This window comes from Dioscorea cayenensis, chromosome 17 (genome assembly GCF_009730915.1).
Source record: "Dioscorea cayenensis subsp. rotundata cultivar TDr96_F1 chromosome 17, TDr96_F1_v2_PseudoChromosome.rev07_lg8_w22 25.fasta, whole genome shotgun sequence".
NCBI lineage: Eukaryota > Viridiplantae > Streptophyta > Magnoliopsida > Dioscoreales > Dioscoreaceae > Dioscorea > Dioscorea cayenensis.
This window is the reverse complement of record NC_052487.1, coordinates 14,563,981-14,574,456: the sequence shown is the minus strand read 5'-3', so window position 1 is coordinate 14,574,456 and position 10,476 is coordinate 14,563,981.

The window sequence follows — 10,476 nt, the reverse complement described above, 5'->3', positions numbered from 1 at the left end:
AGCCCTACTCAACAGCAAGACAAGTTTGAAAGTAAATCAGAGAAGCAAGTGTTTATCGGGTATAGTGGAGAGTCAAACGGATATAAAGTTTTCAATCCATTGACAAGAATAGTCCAAGTGAGTAGAGAAATGCTTTTTAATGAAGAGAAGAGTTGGAATTGGGATGCTCCGATTGGCTTGCTTCAAATCTCATCCACTTTGGATAATTAGCTAGACCAGTGTGATGAAGACACATCAACGGGAGAAATTCCAATCTCTCTTCAAGACCAACCGGTGCATCAGAACTCTCCCTCTTCACCCATTAAAGATTCACCGATAATCCAACTCCAAGGTATATAACATTGCATGAATTATATAATTCTTGTTCTTTTGCTCTTGTAGCCGGATACCCTTGCTCGTTTAAAGAAGCAAGTCAGCATGATGATTGAAAATTCATCATGGATGAAGAAATGGCCAGCATTGAGAAGAATTACACATGGACATTAACTACTTTACTGGAAGGAAGAAAGCCCATCGGCCTGAAATGGATCTTCAAATTGAAGTTCCTATCTGATGGCACTCTGCACAAGAGAAAAGCATGCCTTGTCTCAAAAGGTTATTCTCGGGAGAGTGGAGTAGACTTCGACAAGGTGTTCTACTCTGTTGCAAGGCTTGAAACCATTAGAATGTTCCTCGCTATTGCAGTTCAGAACTGTTGGCAGGTATTCTAGTTGGACGTGAAGTCCACATTCCTCAATGGTGAGCTTCACGAGGAGGTGTATGTAATGCAACCCTAGCGATACACTCAACCTGCCATTGAAGGTCTCGTGTATGAACTCAACAAAGCTCTCTACATGCTTCAATAAGCTCCACGAGCTTGGTACACGAAGATCAAGCTTCATTTTGGCAAGCTTAGATTTATGAGAAGCTAGAATGAGCCCACTGTGTATAAATAAGTTGATGAAGACTTTAACATTCTCCTTCTCTATCTGTACATTGATGATATTCTAGTCATGGGTTCATCACAGTTAATGGTGATCAACTTCAAGGAGAATATGATTCATAAGTTTGAGATGATTAATCTTGGACTCTTGCATTATTTTCTCAGCCTTGAAGTGAACCAACGACCAGGCTCAATTCTCATCTCCCAAAAAAGATATGCAAAAGCTCTGTTGAAGAATTTTGGGATGATGAACAACAAATCTCAACCAACTCCTTTAAATACTAATTGAAAACTTCAATTGGAGGACAATTCAGGGAAGGCTGACGAAAACCAGTTTCAAAGCATGTTTAGGAGCATATTATACCTCACACACACTCACCCTAATCTCATGTTTACTATAGGATTAATTTCAAAGTTTGTTCAAAACCCCACAAAGCATCACCTTGGGACAGTAAAGAGGGTTCTTCACTATGTATCAGGAACTATCAACACGGAACTCAAGTATGAGTGTGTTGAGGATTTTCGCCTCTAGGGATACATCGATAGTGATTGGAGAGGCTTCGTTGATAACTGCAAAAGCACCACTGGGTGGGTCTTCCATCTTGGTTCTGGTGCAGTAGCATGGGCTTCAAAACAGTAGGAGATATTTGCCCTTTCAAGAACGAAAACTGAATACATCGCTGCTACCTTGGTGGCTTACCAAGCAATGTGGATGTGTCGTCCACTAGCTGACATAGAAGTTCCTCAAAGGAGTACGACCATCTTGCACTATGACAATCTAGTAGTTATTGCCATTGCCAAGAATCCGGCACAACACTAGAGGACTAAGCACATCAACGTGTAGTTTCATTTTATCCGAAGTCTCATAACCAATGGCGAAGTAGACAACGTCCACTGCAACACACGCAAGCAGTTGGCCGACATTCTCTCAAAAGCTCTTTCAGTACTGAAGCATGAAAAACTGAGGGGTCAGCTAGGTGTTTTGGATTTTTAGAGCATGTAGAGCATGTTGAAGTGAAGGCTCTGAATATACCCATGAAGTCCATGTTGGGTGAACTGTGGCTAGTGCATGCAATGCAAATTAACAGTGCAAGGAGTTATCTAGTCTAGGCATAGTTATTTATCATGAGTATTTGTGTAAGTTTTTCGTGTAGTTGTTGGTTATAGATCTCATATTGTATACTTTTATTTATATAGTGACTTGAAGTAATGAAAGGGTAGTAAGCTATTTGTGTATCAAGTTCAAGCTATTGCTGATCTTCTTCCCTATGTGTGAGTGTATTGCAGACATCCTTCACTCTTTCTCATCATTTAAGCTTTCAATCTACACAGCATATTGGTCTATTGAACCTTTCTTAATTTGATGAGAAGAAGACCCAACATGAAGATTGCCACGGAAAGCTTTAAATGAAGCATTATCCAAAGGCTTGGCGAAAATGTCAAGCAAGTTGTGAAGCAAATGGTAGATTACAAGTAACCAATTTTAACCAATTGATGAGTAGCTATAGTTTCACAGACAAAGTGATATTCTAAAAAAAATTCTTAGAGGGAGAATGAAACAGAGAATTATTAGTCATGTGAAGAGCACTTAGATTATCACAAAAACTTGCGAAGGCTTAAGAAGCTAAATTCGATAGTAGAGGCCATAAATTGATATTCTCCTTCAGAGCTTGAGCCAAAAAAGGTAGACTATTTCTTTGAATTCCAAAGATTCAATTAACTCCAAGAAAGACAAAAAAAAAAAAACACAGGTGCTACAACAAGTTAAGGAATAGTCTGCCCTTCATCACCACTAAATGTATAAAGAGAAAGTGGAGTGTGAAAAAGATAATGAATTCTAAAATCATAAGTACCTTTCAAACAGCAATAAATCCATTTGAAATTTTTAAGATTTCTTAATGTGGGAGAAGAAAAATGTTGACAAACTTGATTGACAGAGTGATATCAAGGCCAGTAAATGTTAAATATTAAAGAAACTATTACCCATAATCAAAACATCATCAACTTATATATGAAGGGCAACAGTAATAGTAGAGGTATGAAAAGTAAATAAAAATGGATCTATCTTACTGCAATGAAAGCTAATGAGAAGAAGAAATTTCCAAAAATGATCCAACCAAGTACAAGGTGCTTGTTTATGTCCATAAAGTGATTTATTAAGAAAACACACATTGCTTCGTTGAATCAAAAAAACCAAGGTGTTGCTCAATATAAACATTTTCTTTTAAGATTCCATGTAAAAGGATATTTTTGACATCCAATTGTCTTAACGTCACGACATGAGAAACAACTAATGTAATAACAAACTATATAGTAGTTAGTTTTGCTATAGGACTAAAAATGTCATCAAAGTCAATCCTGGAAACCTGTGTGAAACCACAGCAACAAGTCAAGCTTTGAACTTGCTATTAGCTAGTTCTTATCTGAAACACCCATTTTAAGCAAACAACATTAGTATTTTTTGGTCAAGGTACCAACTCCTAGTTATATTATCATGAAGGGTTATAAGTTCTTTCATTGCATCAACCCATTGAGGGGTCATGAAGTACAGATTAATTTGAGAGTTTTTGTCTCCATAAGAGAAAAAGGAGAGGCACAAGCAATAGTTGTATAATCCTTTAAATACGTTGGAGGATGGCGATCACATGATGGATCTAATAAAGCAATAGGAAATGGTATTGTTTGAGTGTTAGGAGAAGAAGACCCATTAATAACTATATCAGCGAAAGATGAAGTATTAGATGTTGGTGTAGGAGAAATGTTATCCTCTGAGTTAGAGCTATTATTTAAACCAGATGAATAAAAAATATCATGGCTGGGAATATCATAAGAGTCACAACATCTTGAATGTGAATATGGGACATTATTATCTTTGACATGAACATCTTTTCTTCAAGATGAGTAGAAGGAGATTTAGAGGAGGTAAGAGAAACCATTCATCTATAATGGATACCCACAAGATCAAAAATTGACTTAGTGATTTATGGTAAGATGGGCCTGCAAGGAAACACTGCTTTATTAAAAACAACATACCAAGAGTTATAAACATGCTTTGTATGAGACTCTAATCAATGATAACCCTTATGCAAAGGGCTTTATCGAAAGAAAATTTACAATTTTTACCCATTTGACTACTAACACAATGCTTGGTTTAGAAGCCCAAAGATAAACACCAATGAATTTTCTATCCTTTAGAAGAAAAAAAAAGTATTTTCGTATGTGTAACATCCCCGAAATAAAAACCCTAGCTAAATTCATATTAACATTTACTATTGTGCATATTTACACTAAAATATAATTTTTTAGAAAAGGTATTTTAAATAATTATTAATAAATCATAGAAAGCTAAAATAGATATAAACTGAATTTTGACAGTTAATATAAAAAAAAGGTTAATATAGAATTAAAGTAAATTCTAGGGATTCATATGAATAAACACATATGTATATAAGATTCCTAACCCTAAATCTATTCTTCTCATTTTTTACTACATAGCCACTGATTTTTTTTCTTTTCTAAAACCTTCAAAATGTCTTTTTCTCTTTGCTTTATTATTTCAAGATATTTAAATCCTTTTCAATCTAAAGGAGTTATATCGAGTTCTAGAGGATTATCAGTGTTCAATATCGTACAACAAGTAGGTTAAACATACGATTCCTTTTTCACCTTCCTTCCTACAAATTTAACTCAATTCGTAGTGAGATGTATGTTTAATTGAGGATGAAAAATATGTCCATATATTATTCTATTATTAGGAAACATAAAACAAAATACCGATCTGATTAAAGGAAACTAGATATTAGAATTTATTCTAGGTATTTGTTTGGTTGGAGGTGAGAAAGATAGGGGTGAAGTAGAGGGTGCATACACTTTGATTTAGCATTGGGTGAGAGGCAACTACTTACTTATACTTGAATGTAGTTGTATGATTGTTGGTTTGAGTGATTGCTTTGTATGTGCTATTATCAATATGCAAATCTATATTTGACTGTGTGAATTATATATTATGTGTAATTGAGTTTTATTGGATTAAGTGATATCCTTATGCATTAATTTTATGAAAATATTGAGTATGATGTAGTTTTTCTTGGATTGATGGCATGCTAAAATTTTTGTTGTCATTTGAATTGTATATAATATTTTGTTTGAGGTAGAAATGTGTTTGAAAAAAATATAATGGAAATATGTGGTAGAATGGAATTAATTTGATATTGAGATGTGAGATATGAAATAATTGGAAGAGATAGACAATTAGTGCTTGCCTAGATTGGGTATGTCCTTTGGCCTAGATATTGCTATTGTGTGTTGTGATCATATTAGCACCTGTTCATATAGGCGATGATATGGTGCTAACATCTCTCCATAGAGGCAACAATAGGGTGTCAAGGTGATGTGTCCATATAGGTGACGATAGCAATATCTAAAATTAATGAGATTGAAATGTGTGCCCGTGTAGGCAACGATAATGCATGGCCGAGGAAATATATGGCCATTAGATCATTGGACATACTTTGCTAAGTTAAGCAGAGCCCAAATAAATAAAATATATTAATAGATGACATTAAAAAATAAGTAAATAATTTGATAATTCATAAGTCATGAAAGTGTCGATTTTTAGAATATTCTATTATACTGATCATATTTATTGTAAAAATATTTATTATTATGTTGTGACTTGGGTTTGGTCTAGGAATTAAAATATATTATTAATTTGTTTATATATTTATTTTATCACAAAAAAAGAGGGTGTTACAGTATGAGGATGGCTAAACCGTTGATGCCGAATAAAAGAAGTTATACTGATTTTTTTTTTATAGCACCGAGAGCTTTATGAAAAAAGCCATCTAAGGCATAGAGTTTACCTTTTCTATATCCATGGATGATGGTCCTCTTATTTCAATCCTATATAACAAAACTAGATCCAGTAAATTCAAAATTTCCCAATTAAGAAGAAATTTTTTGTTAGTTCAGGAACAACAAGAACATCATTGAGCTTTAAATTTTCAATATTTTTTTTGTAGAAGCACAAGCATAACCAATATGACAAATGGAAAGACCAGTTCCATCTTGACACAGCATAATGGAAGAAATCTCGTTATTATTTTAGGATTTTTAATTTAAATTTTTAAAGTAGTTTTTATTTAATATTTTATAATTTTCTTAGATTTATTAGTTATTTTAGTTTTATTTATTTATCTAGTGATTTGTCACTATTTACTATTTTGTCCATAGTTTAGCTATCTATAAATACTTGTTTTAGGGTTTATGAAAAGGGATAGATCAATCAAAATTTATGTTCTTGTTTAATCTATTTTGAGTGTGAGTTCTTGGATTAGAACCGCGTATCCGTTGCATCAGGTGGTATCAGAGAAAGATGTCAACTAGTGGCGAAGATGGTCTTCGTGATGGTGATCAAGAGGCTAGAGCCCCTTTTTAAGGAGACAAATTGTTGCAACGATTGGAGCAACAAATGAATCCCAGATTCCAGTGTTTTGATAAATGCTTTGAAGAAATTATAGATCGTCTATATGCTCTACAAATTGATGCACACAGGAAACAGAATGACAATAGAAGGCAAGGGTGGAGTTGGCTTATGGTGTTCCTATTGGCAGACGTTGTCATATCTCTATTTGTAGACAATTGATGAAGATTCAGAGGAAGAAGATGATTTTGAACCAAATTGGTTATGACATCACCAACCATACGAATGCTAGAGGGCTAGAAATAATTATGGACGTGTTGAAAGGGATGCTAGAGATTTCTGGTTAAGGGTGAATATCCTGTCTTTTAATGGAAGCCTGGCCATAGAAGAAATTTTGGATTGGATTACATAAATTGATAGATTCTTTGAATATATGGAGACTACACCTGAGAACCGAGTTCGATTAGTAGCTTTCTGCTTGAAGTGGGAGCATCTGCATGGTGTGAAAGGATTCAGTCCAGAAGAGAGAGTGAAGTTTAAGGTCTGTAGGAACATGGTACAAGATGAAATATTTATTGAAGAGGGAGTTTTTGCCCCCAGATTATGAGCAAATCTTATTCCAATAGTATCAACATTATCAATAGGGTAGTAGGTCTATTCGTGAATACGCTGCAGAATTCATGAGATTGGTTGAAAGAAACAACCTCCTTGAGTCAGAATGGTAGCAAGTTGCTAGGTATTTAGATGGATTACGGCCAACACTTAGAGATAGAATTGGGGTATAAGTTATCCGAACTTTATCTAAGACGAAGAACATGGCCTTAAAGGCCGAGCTAATGCAACAAGAGCGAAGCTGAAGGAACTATGAAGATAATAATGTTGAGTCTACAGAAGAGTATGAAGATTGTAGTAATAAGAACATCAACCACTACAGTAGGAATAAGGCAACAAAGACGGTTAGGAAAGATAAAGAAGTCAGGAAAACAGAAAATCCCTATCCCAAACCTATTGTAGGGAAGTGTTTTAGGTGTAACCAACCTAGAAACAAATCAAATGAATGTCCCTTGAGGAAAACCATGAACATTATAGAGAAGAATGAAGTAATTATGTGTGAGCCAGATGATGATGATGATGATGATGATGATGATGATGATGAACAATATGAAGTAGATGAGATGCAAGTTTATCTTATAAGACAGATAATGTTAGTTCCCAAACATGAAGAGCAAATTCAAAGCCATCAGTTACTTAAAAATAAGGTGTTCATTACTATTACTGATGATGGAAGATGTGAAAATAAAATTATGGAAGCTTTTAAGATTGAAGAAAAAGATGAAAAAATTGATTGGAAAAGTGTTATTGAAAGAGGGAAGACCAATGAAAAGGATTTCTTTGAGCTTTACAAAGAATCCAAGCTTAAGGTTGTGGTTGTTTTCGAAGAAGAAGAGGAAGAAAGCTACTAAATGGGAACATTTCAAGACCAAGAAATCAAAACTATGAAATGGGGATGGTTTGATGAAATATTCAATTACAAATTTAATTACCCAAATCAAACTTGAGGTTGAGTTTCTCGCGAGTAGGGGTGAATGACACAGCATGATGAAGAAATCTCGTTATTATTTTTGGATTTTTAATTTAAATCTTTAAAGTAGTTTTTATTTAATATTTTATAATTATCTTAGCTTTATTATTTATTTTAGTTTTATTTATTTATCTAGTAATTTTTCATTATGTACTATTTTTTCCTTAGTTGAGGTCTATATAAATACTTGTTTTAGGGTTTGAGAAAAAGGATAGATCAGTTGAAATCTTTGTTCTTGTTTACTCTATTTTGAGTGTGAATTATTGGATTAGAACTGCGCGCATGTTTGCTGCGTCACATCTCTCGCAAATATATATATATCTTATCATGACCCTTATATGGTGCTTTTGAAAGTAGTTTACTTTCATCATTTATCATGTGAGTTGTTGCACTAATGTCAGCATAAAAAGGATCATTATTAGCAAGATTAAGAGTAGAAAGAGCTTAAGGAAGAAGTCAACTCGCCTAGTCCCAGAACCAGGTTATTCCTTTATCCTTCCCTATCATAGCCTGACACATGTCTTTCAATCATAACATAAAAAATAACAACATACATGTTAGAATGTGATAGGAGATGATCAAGTAATACCCTGGTTCTGGAACCAGGGGAGATCACTTCCTTAAGGAATATCTTCAAATTGATATGAATAATCAAACCTATGCCAGCAATCAAGAACAAGATGGTTAGCTTTCCTACAAATTTGACATATATTTTTGTTACCACAAAATATATTTTGTTACCACAAAACTTAGCTGCATTGCTGGCATATGACTTTGGTTGATTTTTAGCTTTTAAGGCTTTTTCTCCACCATTTGATGGAGGTTTAGTAACATGAACATCATGCCACTAATTATTGTTGGTTTGAGTTATGAACTTGCGAGCAGGAATGAAATTAAACCTCGTCTTTTATAATTAAATCTTCCATAACCACTTCATCCAATATAGCATTTTCCACGACCTCTCTCTAAAGACTTGAGCTTGATCAAGAAAGTGGTTCTCTGTATTTTTCTGGATTAAAATAGTTTGTTCATGGCTTAAAGTGCAGTCATAAACTAATTAAAAGTTGGACATGTAGGTTTGGTAAGCATAGAAATTCTAAAATTCATGTAATCCCCACCAAGACTATGAGCAAATTGAAAAACTTTATCTTAATTTGAAATTGCCTTCTTAATTGCAGCAAGATTATCACAAATGGACTTAAATTCTCTAAGATATTCATCAAGAGAATGAGACTATTTGTTAAGCCTCATCAACATGCTTTTAAGATTTCTTTCTTTCTCTATTGTGTAGGGCATGTAATTTGGTTCCTCATCAATCAGCAAACAAAACTTTAGTATAAAACACAAGCTAAAACATCATATATTGAATGGGAAAAGTTAGACAAATCCAAGAGAGAGTTAGTTCATTCATCCACTCTTAACTAAAAACATAATAAACTAGAACATTATAACAAAACAATGGATGAGTCATAGCATAATGTGTCATTTGCTAAGCTAATGAACCGCTTATGCCCCTACCACAAATAAATTGCCATATAGTGATGGTATAAAAAATGTTGCTAAAAATCAACAATCCGTTGGTAAAGGTCCGAAAATCCTATACCAACGGTAAAAATACCTATTCCAATACTTTTTTTTTTACCTTGGGTAAAAGTCTTGTAGGTATAGACCTATAGCAACGGATATAGCGTTTATTGGAATAGATTTATTAGTTTTACCGACGGAATATGACTGTAACTATTGGTCATACTGTTGAGATAGCACCGTCAACTTTCTTACCCTATACCAATAATAAAAATATTTATTCCAACAATTTTTTTACAGTTAATAGAAGTCTTGTATGTATACATCTATACCAACGGTTATAGCTTCTATTGGAAAAGATTTCTCATATTTACCAACGGAATATAACTGTAACTATTGATCTAACTGTTGTTAAAGTACCTTAGATTTATTTACCCTATACCAATAGTAAAATATATATTCCATCTTTTTTTACAGTCAGTAAAAATCTCATAAACATATACTTATACCAACGGTTACACCATTTGTTGGAATAAATCCATTTGATTTATCAATGGCTACAACATTTGTTGCTATAAAATTGAAAAAGACATGTTTAGTTTTAGCAACGACTACATCGTTGGCTTAGTTTTAGCAACGACTACATCGTTGGTAAAAATCTTTATATTAATAATTAATTTCTTAATATAACCATTATTACACCTATAAATATATTACGAATAATTTAATATCTCACACAATTAAATTAATTTACAAAATTAAAATAATCAATACCATTAAAAAAATGTCATTCCACTTAAAATAAAAAAGAAAAATTATTTCAACATCACAAACATATATTTATAAGATATATGTCAAAAAATAAACTATCATTCTATCTTGACAATCAAGAGTTCTTGCTATAATTCCAAATCCAACACAAACATTCTACCAAAAATAAAAATGAAACTATTTCATCATCACAAACATATATTTATAAAATACATGTCCAAAAGTAAACTAGTATTTAATCTTGATAACCAAGAT